At 45.7% G+C, this 10567-nt stretch overlaps 1 pseudogene across 1 annotated transcript; it reads left to right on the forward strand.

Annotated features, from left to right (window-relative positions):
- Nucleotides 1-5677: 5677 nt before the first annotated feature.
- LOC308495096 (small ribosomal subunit protein eS6-like) lies at nt 5678-6399 on the forward strand (annotated as a pseudogene). Its single transcript has one exon. The product of its transcript is annotated as a small ribosomal subunit protein eS6-like (transcript).
- The last annotated feature ends 4168 nt before the right edge of the window (nt 6400-10567 follow it).

A 10567-nucleotide genomic window follows, 5' to 3' on the forward strand; every position in this document is an offset into this window, starting at 1 on the left:
CTCAGGAGGGAGCTGATGGAGGAAACCTCTGTCCAGGACTCAACATAGGGTGTGTCAAGGAACCCACTCAGGATTTAAAAAATCATCTGTCACGTGGTTCTTTTGCCAGCTTAGAATAATTGCCAAATTTTTTCTCCCTAAATTGCACAGAAAGTACAGAAAAACTCTTTTCTTTCTTTTTAACATCAACTTTAATGGTGCCCTGGGATGTGATTCTTCATAAAGGGAATGCACCTGTGAAACCATGGTGCTGGATTCCTGGGGACGCTGCCCGTTCTGGCTGAGAATGGGACCTCAGACATGCAGCATTTTGAGGGCACAGACTGAGCTTCTGCTTGGCTGGTTTCCTACCCAGGCCCATGCGGGCAAGCTTGGCAAAGACCTGCTGAACTGAAGGATGGCCTCCTGTACTAGCCAAACTCCCCCGATCTACTGGATGGTTAAAATCAAGGAGTAACCTCAGGCTAACCTCAGTGACCTTCATCTGACCCTCTCACCTTCCAGATGAGGGAACAGAAGGCAGAAAGCCAAAGTAACATGTCTAAAGCCATGTGGTTGGCCAAACCTTAAATCCTGAACAATTTCTGACCCCTCTTAAGGCTCTCTTTCAAAAAAGGGGCACTTCCTCCATCTTGCTAATTAATAAAATGCCTCACTCTCCCTCCCCTTTTTCTGAGCACGTATTCCCTTCCCTATGTGCGCTACCTTCTGCATTTGTTGTTCCTACCAACAGATGGAACCGATGTTTTTTGAGCTGATGTGTGCATTAAGCTCCCTTTGGAACGAACTTGCTGCTGGTGGCTGTCCTGATTCAAGCTGTCATTCAGATAATCCCTGACTCTTAGATCTGGGCTTTCCCCCTAATGAACCCATCAACGGCACTATTAGGAACTCTTGGGTTTCTTTTTTAATGTTGCCATCAAAAAAAATCTCCAGTGGATTGCAGAGGGCAGGACCAGCCTATAGACATCATCCAGCGCAGTTTTAAACAAGTCTGCAAATTCTTTGACACTTCTGCTATCGAGAGATGGCATCGATGCCCTAGTGACTCACTTGTAACAAATAGAATGCAGTGGAAATGACAGTGAATGACTTAGCAGGCGAGGTCAGCCAAGGCCCTGAAGCTTCCACCTAAGTCTCCCTCTTGAGATCCTTGCTTGCTGGATGTCACCTCCAGGGACACTTCCTCTCAGAACCCAGCCACGATGCTGTAAGAACCCAAGACATATGGGAGGCGTCCTGTACACAGTGAGTTGGTTGACAGCCCCACCTGAGCCAGCTCAACTTCTCAGCCCAGGCACTAGCCATGTGACTGAAGGAGCTTCAAGATGGTTCCAGCTCCCAGGCATTTGTGTTACCCCAGCCTTCTAATCTTCCCACTGAGGCCCCAGTTATCGTAAAGTAGAGATAAGTTGCCCCTGTTCGAATTCCTGATGCGCAGACTCCATGAACATAATAAAATGGTTGTTTTAAGGAGTCATGTTTTAGAATGGTTCGTTACTCAGCAATAGTGACTGGGCAGAGGGACCATCCAACAGGGCAGGGGGACATCCTTGCAAAATATCAGAGACTCCAGGCTCAAAAACCCACTGGGCACATGGGCCCATCACCAATGACCTTAGGTAGAAAATGAAAGTGGGACTTGCACCAAGTTCCAGGCGAATCTGAGGTCCCTCTGTGAGAAAATGGAATGAGAATGCTGGAGCTGAGCCGTTGGCTTCACACCTTCAGTTCCCTCCACCTGGAATGCCTCCCACCTATTCTTTTGCCTGCCAACTGCTACCCATCACCCAGACTTGGTTCAGTCACTACCTTCTCTGGGAGGTCTTTCCCGACATTCCACCACAGAACACACTCGTGCTCAGACATGCAGAGCCTGGGGGACAAGTCCCCTTTCCGGAATCCACACCTTGCCATACCTACTCCTGTTCTAGCACTCACTGCAATATACTGCAGTTAGCTTCCCAACTGGACTACGAGTTTCTGGAGATTGGGAATATCTCTTGCCGGTTCTGGCACAGGGCTCAAAACACGGCCACCATCCAATAACAACCTCCTCTCCCTCCTCTCCCTCCTCCCATTCTTTCTCCCTTCCTCTTCTGTCTCCTTCTTCTCCTTTGCTGTTTCCTCTTCCCCCATCGTCTCCCTCTCCTCTCCTTCCTCCTTCTTCCCCTCGTCTCCTCCTCCTCTTCCTGCTCTCTGTTCACAATCTGTGCTACCCCCACACCTTTCCTGTTGCCTAGCAGGGGCTCTGAGCCCCGTTCACTCTCTTTTGGGGGCTCAGCTTAATTTCCCTCCAGCAGCACAGATTCAACACCACACCTGTTCTCCTGTTTTGGCTTGCACTGCTTTTGTGGTTAACAAGGGATGACAGATCCCTTTCTGGAATCCTCTCCAGGGACCCAAATCTCAAAACCAGACCCCAGTATGGTTTACACTCCAAGCCTACAGGCTCAGCCCCAGCAGCATCCCCACCTGCCATCCTGGCCCCTGCAGGAGGGCACAGTAGTGGGAGATGGGCCAGGGGAAAGGAGGCCACGTGGGGCCTGATCTGTCTGGAAAGTGTCACTGGCCTTTCCCCCACTGAGTTGTGTCACAGAAATTGCTGCCGACAGGGGTCAGGTAGCCTAACACTGAATTTGGAGGGCAGGGATCCGTGTGAATGGAGCCTTGCACTGAGAAGGGGCCCACAAGGCCCACTGGGCTAATGAAGGCAGCCAGGCATTGTGAGAGGCCTTCAGGACTCGCGGGGCATGGCAGGGAGGCTGGGAGACGTCTTAGCCCCGAGGGGAAGAATGCCCATGTCAGGGAAGGCGAACATTAACTCCGGCCGGCCTGCAGACCGAGGGGCCAGAATGAACTCCTCAAAGGCCGTTGAGCAGGGCCTGTGATTGACAAGTGGGCTCTGTCAATCAGGGAAAGCAGGCTGTGAGACAGTGGGCCACCAGATACAAAAAGAGTGAAGTTTGATGAGCTCTGGGGACTGGGCTGGAAAGAGGGGAGGCTGAGCCAGAGTCCCAGGCAGCTTGCGACTTCATGAGAGAGACCATGAGAGGGTCCTTCATAAAACCTTCATGAGAGGGTTTTAACTGGAGACCTTTCAGGCGTAGGCATGGGTTTATCGTAGGGTGTCTGTCTTGGGGAAACTGTCAACAGGAAGCTGACTTGTCAATGATGTCTGTGCCAAGTCCTTGAGCTTGCCTTAGTTATTTGATGCGGCACTTACTCACCAATGTAGAACATAGATGATCACATGGTCTGTGTTGGAGAGACTTTGCTATGGGGCGGGGGCAGTTGGCAGCGATGGTTTTATTGTACAAAGAATTCGAGACAGGATAGGTGCTGAATAAATATTTGATCATTTATGCACGTAGCGCCAGTGCTCCAAACTGTATTTTTAAAATAAAATGCCAACATTCTATTTTCTAAGTGTAAGGATTACTTTAAATTAGATGTTTGCAGTCATTCTAGAAAATATTTGGAATATATAGATTAAAGTACAGAATGAGGGGTGGCCCCTCCTCCCACTGAAAGTTAGTGCCAGCATTACGCGGTGTATTTAACGCCAGTCTTTTTACTATATATCTTTTAAAATATAATTGTGATCAACTATACACACAATTTGGCAATTTGCTCTTTTCTTGCTCAACGTAGTGATACAAGCATTTTTCATGTTATTACAAACTACTGGTAAACATCATTTTTAATGGCTACATAATATGGATTGTATTTTCAATTTTCATTAAATTCCTGTTTTATCTTCAGCCTGATTGCTTTGAAGGGCCTAATTTCTGCCAGTCCTAATCTGCTTATCTGTTTATCAGGAGCTGCATTTCCACCAAGGCTATCCCCTTTTCTGAGGGAGAGGGGGATGGGGGGACATGAAAGAAGGTTCCAGATGGGATGGATGTAGCCTCTACATGGGGTCACTGGCAAGCCAGAGACACTGTCAGGGCAGGACCACCATGGGCCCTGGGTTTCTCCCGGTCAGTCTCCATTTCAAACATTCTATCCTGTTGTATGCATAAATTTACTGGTTCTTACAGAGACCACATGGCCCTCTTAGGATTAAAAATTATGATTCCCATACGTCTGGGCATATTGTGATAGAAGAGAAAGATTAGGGTTGGCTAAAGTGGTGGCAAAAAGGGATCGTGGCATCCAGGTGGGGGTGGCAGGGAAGCTCCCTGCAAAATATTTAACCTTCAACTTCTACAGATGGTGAATGTGTCTGTCCAATACCACTGAATGTATCAAATCTCGCTTCTTAAAAGAAGAAAGAACTCATGACTCTTTCAAATAGATAAGTGTTCCTGGGTGTTTAATTCATTAAGGGACACCCTTCAACCTGAGTGTGTGTATGCGTGTGTGTGCACACACGTATGCGTGTATATGCAGTTCTATAAATTTTAACACATGTGTAGATTCTTGTAACCACTGCTACAATTAGGATACTTGTATCAGTTCCATCAGCCAAACAACTCCTTTGTGCTACCCCTTTGTTGTCTAGCCCTTGCCTACCCTTAATGTCTGGCAACCACTGATCCATTCCTCATCACTGTAGTCTTTTCCAGAATCTCATACAAATGGAATCATGCAGCATGTGAGCTGCTGAAGACTGGTTTCTTTCACTCAGCATAATGCCTTTGAGATTCATCCAAGTTGAGTATATCAATAGTTCGTTTCTTTTTATGGCTGAATAGTTTTCCATCATATGGGTATATCACCATTTGTTAAATCATTCACTTATTGAAGGATATTTGGATTGTTTCCAGTTTTGAATAATTATAAATGGAACTACGATGAACATTTGTGGACAGATTTTTGTGTGAACATACATTTTCATTTCCCTTGGGTAAATAACCTGGATTACCGGGTCATATGGAAATTGTATGTTTAACTTTATACAAGAAACTGCCAACCCATTTTGCAGAGTGACTGCACTATTTAACACTCCCACCAGCGATGTATGAGTGTTCCAGTTGCTCCGCCTCCTTGTCAGCGCTTGATAAGGTCAGTGCTTTTAGTTTTAGCCATTCTGATAGGTGTGTAGTGCGTATCTCATCATGGCTTTAATTTGCATTTCCCTAATGGCTAATGATGTTGAACATCATTTTCTGTTTATTTGCTATCTGTTATCTATCTGCTTTGGTGAAGTGCCCAAGTCTTTGGACCATTTTTAATTGAGCTGTTAGTTTTCTTACTAATGAGTTTTGAGAATTCTTTATATATTTGGCACACAAGTCTTTTGTTGGATATATATGATTTGCAAATATTTTCTCCAGTCTGTAGGTTGCTTTTTCATTCTCTTAACAGTGTCTTTCACAGAACAAAAGTTTTCAATTTTGTCGAAGTCTTAATTTATCAAATGTTCTTTTATTGATTACGCTTTTGGTCTCATGTCTAAGAGCTCTGCCTGACCCTAGGTCATGAAGATTTTCTCCTATGTTTTCATCTACAAGTTTTATAGTTTATCTATATTTATAAGAAATCTTGCTGGAGTTTTGATTGAAATTGTGTTAAATATATAGATCAATCTGGGAGGAAATTGGCATCTTCGTTATGTTGAGTTTTCTAATCCATGAACCCAGTCTGTCTCTTCCCCATTTTCTTGTGTTTGTTTGATTTAAGAATTTTTGCTCTCTTTCATGGTGTGGAGGCCGTCCGCTACTTCAGGATGAAGCTGAACATTTCTTTCCTAGCCATTGTCTGCCAGAAACTCACTGAAGTGGATGATGAACGCAAATTTTGTACATTTTATGAGACACGTATGGCCACAGAAGTTGCTGCTGACGCTCTGGGTGAAGAATGAAAGGGTTATGTTGTTCGAATCAGTGGTGGAAATGACAAATAAGGATTCCCCATGAAGCAGCGTATCTTGACCCATGGTCGTGTCTACCTGCTCCTGAGTAAGGTGCATTCCTATTATAGACCAAGGAGAACTAGAGAAAGAAAGCGCAAATCTGATCAGTGTTGCATTGTGGATGCCAATCTGAGTGTTCTCAACTTAGTCATTATAATAAAAAAGGGGGAGAAAGACATTGCTGGTCTCACTGATACTTCTGTGCCCTGTCGCCTGGAGCCCAAAAGAGCTAGCAGAATCCACAAACTTTTCAATCTCTCTAAAGAAGATGATGTCCACCAGTATGTTGTGAGAAAGCCCCTAAAAAAAAAGAAGGTAAGAAACTTAGGACCAAAGTACCAAGATTCAGCATCTTGTTATTCCTGCAAAATAAAGGTCGGTGTATTGCTCTGAAGAAACAGCATACTAAGAAAAATAAGGAAGGGGCCACAGACTATGTTAAACTTTTGGCCAAGATAATGAAGAGGCAAAGAAAAACACCAGGAACAGATTGCCAAAAGACATAGGCTGTCCTATCTGAGAGTTTCTACTTTTGAGTCTGAGTCCAGTCAAACAAGAGAGTTTCTTTTTTTTTTTTTAAATTACACCCATGGAAACCACTTTGAACACCTCTTTTTGTTTGTTTGGTTGGTTGGTTTTTGTTTGTTTGTTTGTTTTTTAATTTTTATTGGGGAATATTGGGTAACAACAGTGTGTTTCTCCAGGGCCCATCAGCTCCAAGTCGTTGTCCATCAATTTAGTTGTGGAGGGCGCAGCTCACTGGCCCATGTGGGAATTGAACCGGCAACCCTGTTCAGAGTGTTCAGAGCTCACGCTCTAACCAACTGAGCCATCCGGCTGCCCAAAATAAGAGTTTCTAAGAGTAAAAAACAAATCAGATCAAACCAAAAGAAAAAAGAAAAAAAAAGAATTTTCTTTCCCCTCAGGGAGAGGGCACATCTCGAAATGTTTGGCTTCAAGATGAAGAGAGCACTGCCTTGCATGGATTCTTTCCTTTTACCCAGGCATTTCTTCCTTCCTTCCAGCCCAGCAGGGACTACCTGATTTTCACTGGCAATTTTACACTTCGGGGACAGGGTAAGAAGAGGGTCTTATCAGACTCATTTGTGCAGGTGCTAGAGAATATTTTGGTGTTGGTGCATACATGGGTGTCCTCATGTATACACACTTACACCTATGTGGGTGGCCATATGTGCACACATATATATGTGTGGGAGTCTGCATGTACACATACACATGTACGTTTCTGCATATACATGCACATGTACGCATATGTGGGTTTCTATGTCTATACATACACATGGCCCCTCTGACGGAGGCAGCCTCTGCCTTCCTCCCTGCTTTAAGCAGCCACGTGATGCCAGGCTGAGAGGAAGGGAGGTTGTTTGCTTTCCATGCAGAACGCTAGCAGAAACGTGACCTTGAAAGAAACAGCACAAATGTACATATAGAGAGCATCTTAGCAACTGCTTGTTGAGAAAAAGAAAGGAATCAGAGAAAAGAGCCAGGAAACAAGGAAGAGGAGGAGAAAAACGAGAGAGAAGGCAAGTTGGACCCTTTAGAGGAAAGTTGTATCCCCTAGTGCTCTCCAGACTTTCTCATACTCCTGAAAGGGGGAGAGGAAAGAAATGGGTGACACGTTTAGTCCTCCAACTGGGAAAATGAGCCATGTTGACATAAATCAAGTCAGGAACAGAAGGAAACACAACGGCCTATGTGGCCACTTGTACTAGCACGTGCCTCCGTTACCTCCTTTAACCATCTCAGCAATCCCAGGAGTTGGTGTCATCAGCCATATTTTACAGAAACAGACTGGGAGAGATTAAGGAACTTGCCCAAATTCTCAATAAAGGGCAGAGTCTTGCTGCAACCTCTGGACTATCACACTCTAAGTTCCTTCGTCTGCAGTTGGGTACCTTCACCGTGAAGTACTCAGGCTGTGAAATGGCTGAATTGGTTACTTTGGGCTGCTTAATGGTCCATCTGGAATGCCACAGTCCTACCTGCAGAATCACAGGATTCAGGAGCAACAGAGATAATCGAGCCTATACCTCCTTTCATAGCTAACAAAACTGAGGTGCAGAGCGATGGCCACATGGCATGTCAACAACCAGGTAGACATAGAAGTAGTTCTCCTACCTCCTGCTTCCACGACATCACCTGTTTTCTCAGAGGGACCGAGGTTTGAGAACCCAGGAAGCAGTAAACCAGCCCTCAGGAATTCGCATGAATCCTTCCATGATGAGGCCTGGGTGGTTTGGATGGGAAGTACAAGTTAGTGGCATGGCCCAGGACCCATGCTTCTCAGCTCATTCTCCCATGCTGAACCTTCTGAGGAATTATTTGAATATGTGGAAGCTAAGGGGCCAGAGGGCAGGAGAAGGCATTGGAATCACACTGCCTGGGTACAAATCCTAATGTCTTAAGTAAGACATTGTGCAATGAGTTTGCTTCTCTGTGCCTCAGTTTTTTATCTGTTAAATGAGGATATGTATTAGTTCTCCAGGGGAAAAAAAACCCAGAATCAATAGGATATAGATGAGAGAGAGAGAGAGAGAGAGCGAGAAAGGGGAGGAGGAGGGAGAGATATTTATTATAAGGAATTGCCTCATGTGATCATAGAAGCTGAGAATGTCCAAGATCTGCAGTTGGCAAGCTGGAGATCCAGGAGAGCCAGTGGAGTAGTTGTAGTCCAAGTCCGAAGGCCTGAGAACCACGAGAGCCAAAGGTATAAGTTCCAGTCCAAGGGCAGAAGAACACCAATGTCCCAGCTCAACAGTCAGGCAGGCAAAGTTCCCACTTACTCAGCTTTTTTGTTCTAGTCAGGCTTTCAACTGATTAGATGAGGCCCACCCACATTAAGGAGGGCAATCTGTTTGACTTAGCCTACAAATTCAAATGTTAATCTCATCCCAAAACACTCTCACAGATGCACCCAGAATGATGTTTGACCAAGTGTCTGGGCACTGTGTGGCCCAGCCAAGTTAATACATACAATTAACCATCACTAATAGTATTGCTAAAGGATTGTCTTGGGGAATAAATGAGGTACGTAAAGCATCTGGAATAATGGTTCGTTCCCTCAAACTTCCAATAGGTGATGTACGGAGTAACTGGCAATGGTCAGTATTCTATGGGTGATATCAAGAGTCATTACAGAAGGTAGAAAACCTCTTTTAGGGGAAGACAGATGGATGGAAACAACCAGTCCTCCTCATAGTGGCCCCCACACCATCATGGTCTATGTTTGACTCCTTCAGGAAGAGCAAGCTGAGTCTTCCCGACCCCCAAGGACACAACACAGCTTCCCTTACCATTCTGCTGCAGTAGATATGAGACCTACTCATACTCCAGGATGGACAGAGCTGCACATTAGAGCAATTGCCCAGAGTAGCCCATCAAACAGCTACGAGAAACGCTTGAACGATGATGCGGAAATGCATCTTACACACCTTCTAAATGCACACACACATTCCTGTCATGTCTGCCCATAGCTTCTGCCCAGCATCAGACCCATTTTCCACTGCAGCCCTCAGAGAAGTGAGCTCAGACATCAAAGACAACACGGCTCAGCCCCTCTCACCTCCCTGAAAGCAAGCACCTTCTCATTTGTTTCCCTGAAGCTGTTAACTCACAACAGCTAAATGGACTGAGCCCTAAACTCCTGTGTTCCTTCTCATTCCTCCCTTGAAGAGCTACCTGTAAGTAAATATTTTCGCCCGAGAGGAGAATTTCTCCAATAGAAACTGTCAGCAACCAGAGTGGCTGTGAGAGGCCTGAAAATGTTTTCATCTCTCACACACAACCCCCATCTGGTGCTGTGTACGTGATGTGTAAAGTGCACACACACACACACATATACTCACACACATGCGCCTGCGCACACGTGCACACATGGAGGATGGGCCCCTATTCCCCATCACTCACCCTAGTCAGGCCTGCAAAGCTCACTATAAATCACCTCAGTCAAGAGAGAGGCTGGGAATGTGCTGAATCATCTAATTGGCCAAGAAAGACAATGATAGAATGATTACCTTCCCCCTCAGCCACACAGAAGCCGCAGCTGCCTGAGGACGCTGAACTGTCTTCTGTTTTCATGTTAATCAGAATCTTCCAGCCTCAGCCAAGAAAGACCTGGAGGCCTGCCTGCAACCCTGCCCTCCTCAGACAGGGCCTTCTTGATGCTCAGCCCCTGCACCCTGTAAGTGAGTCGGGGGACCCCTCTGTAAAATAAAGCCTTACTTCCACGGGCACTTTGAGAGTCTCCCATGAAGGACCACGTTCCTTATAAATCTGCAATTAAGTGAAATTACAGGATCCCCGCACTGTTATGTATTTGTCCCAGTTCTGCTCCGCAGCAGCCTTTGTCCTACCCCAAAGTCACATTTCTGAGGTTTAGACTGGAGCTGAAGAGCTATTTAGAGGCTTGTGCTCTGTACACAGTGGCTTCTCTCCTGGGCCCTCGGTTTTTGTTTTCTTTGGCACGGTGCGTTCACCAAGAGCAGGCTAGCAAACCTAGTCAGGAAAACAGGCCAAGAATTTTAATGGAAGAAGACTCCTTTCTGAGCCTCGAACACTGCCCCTGCCCCTCACCCCCTAACATGGACAGCGCGGATGGGGAGAAGCCACTACCGGCCCCCTCCTTTCTTCACCCCACCTGCTGTGAAAGAAAAAGTACCATAACTTCCAGGAAGGCCTATCAAC

This window comes from Rhinolophus hipposideros, assembly GCF_964194185.1.
Source record: "Rhinolophus hipposideros genome assembly, chromosome: X".
NCBI lineage: Eukaryota > Metazoa > Chordata > Mammalia > Chiroptera > Rhinolophidae > Rhinolophus > Rhinolophus hipposideros.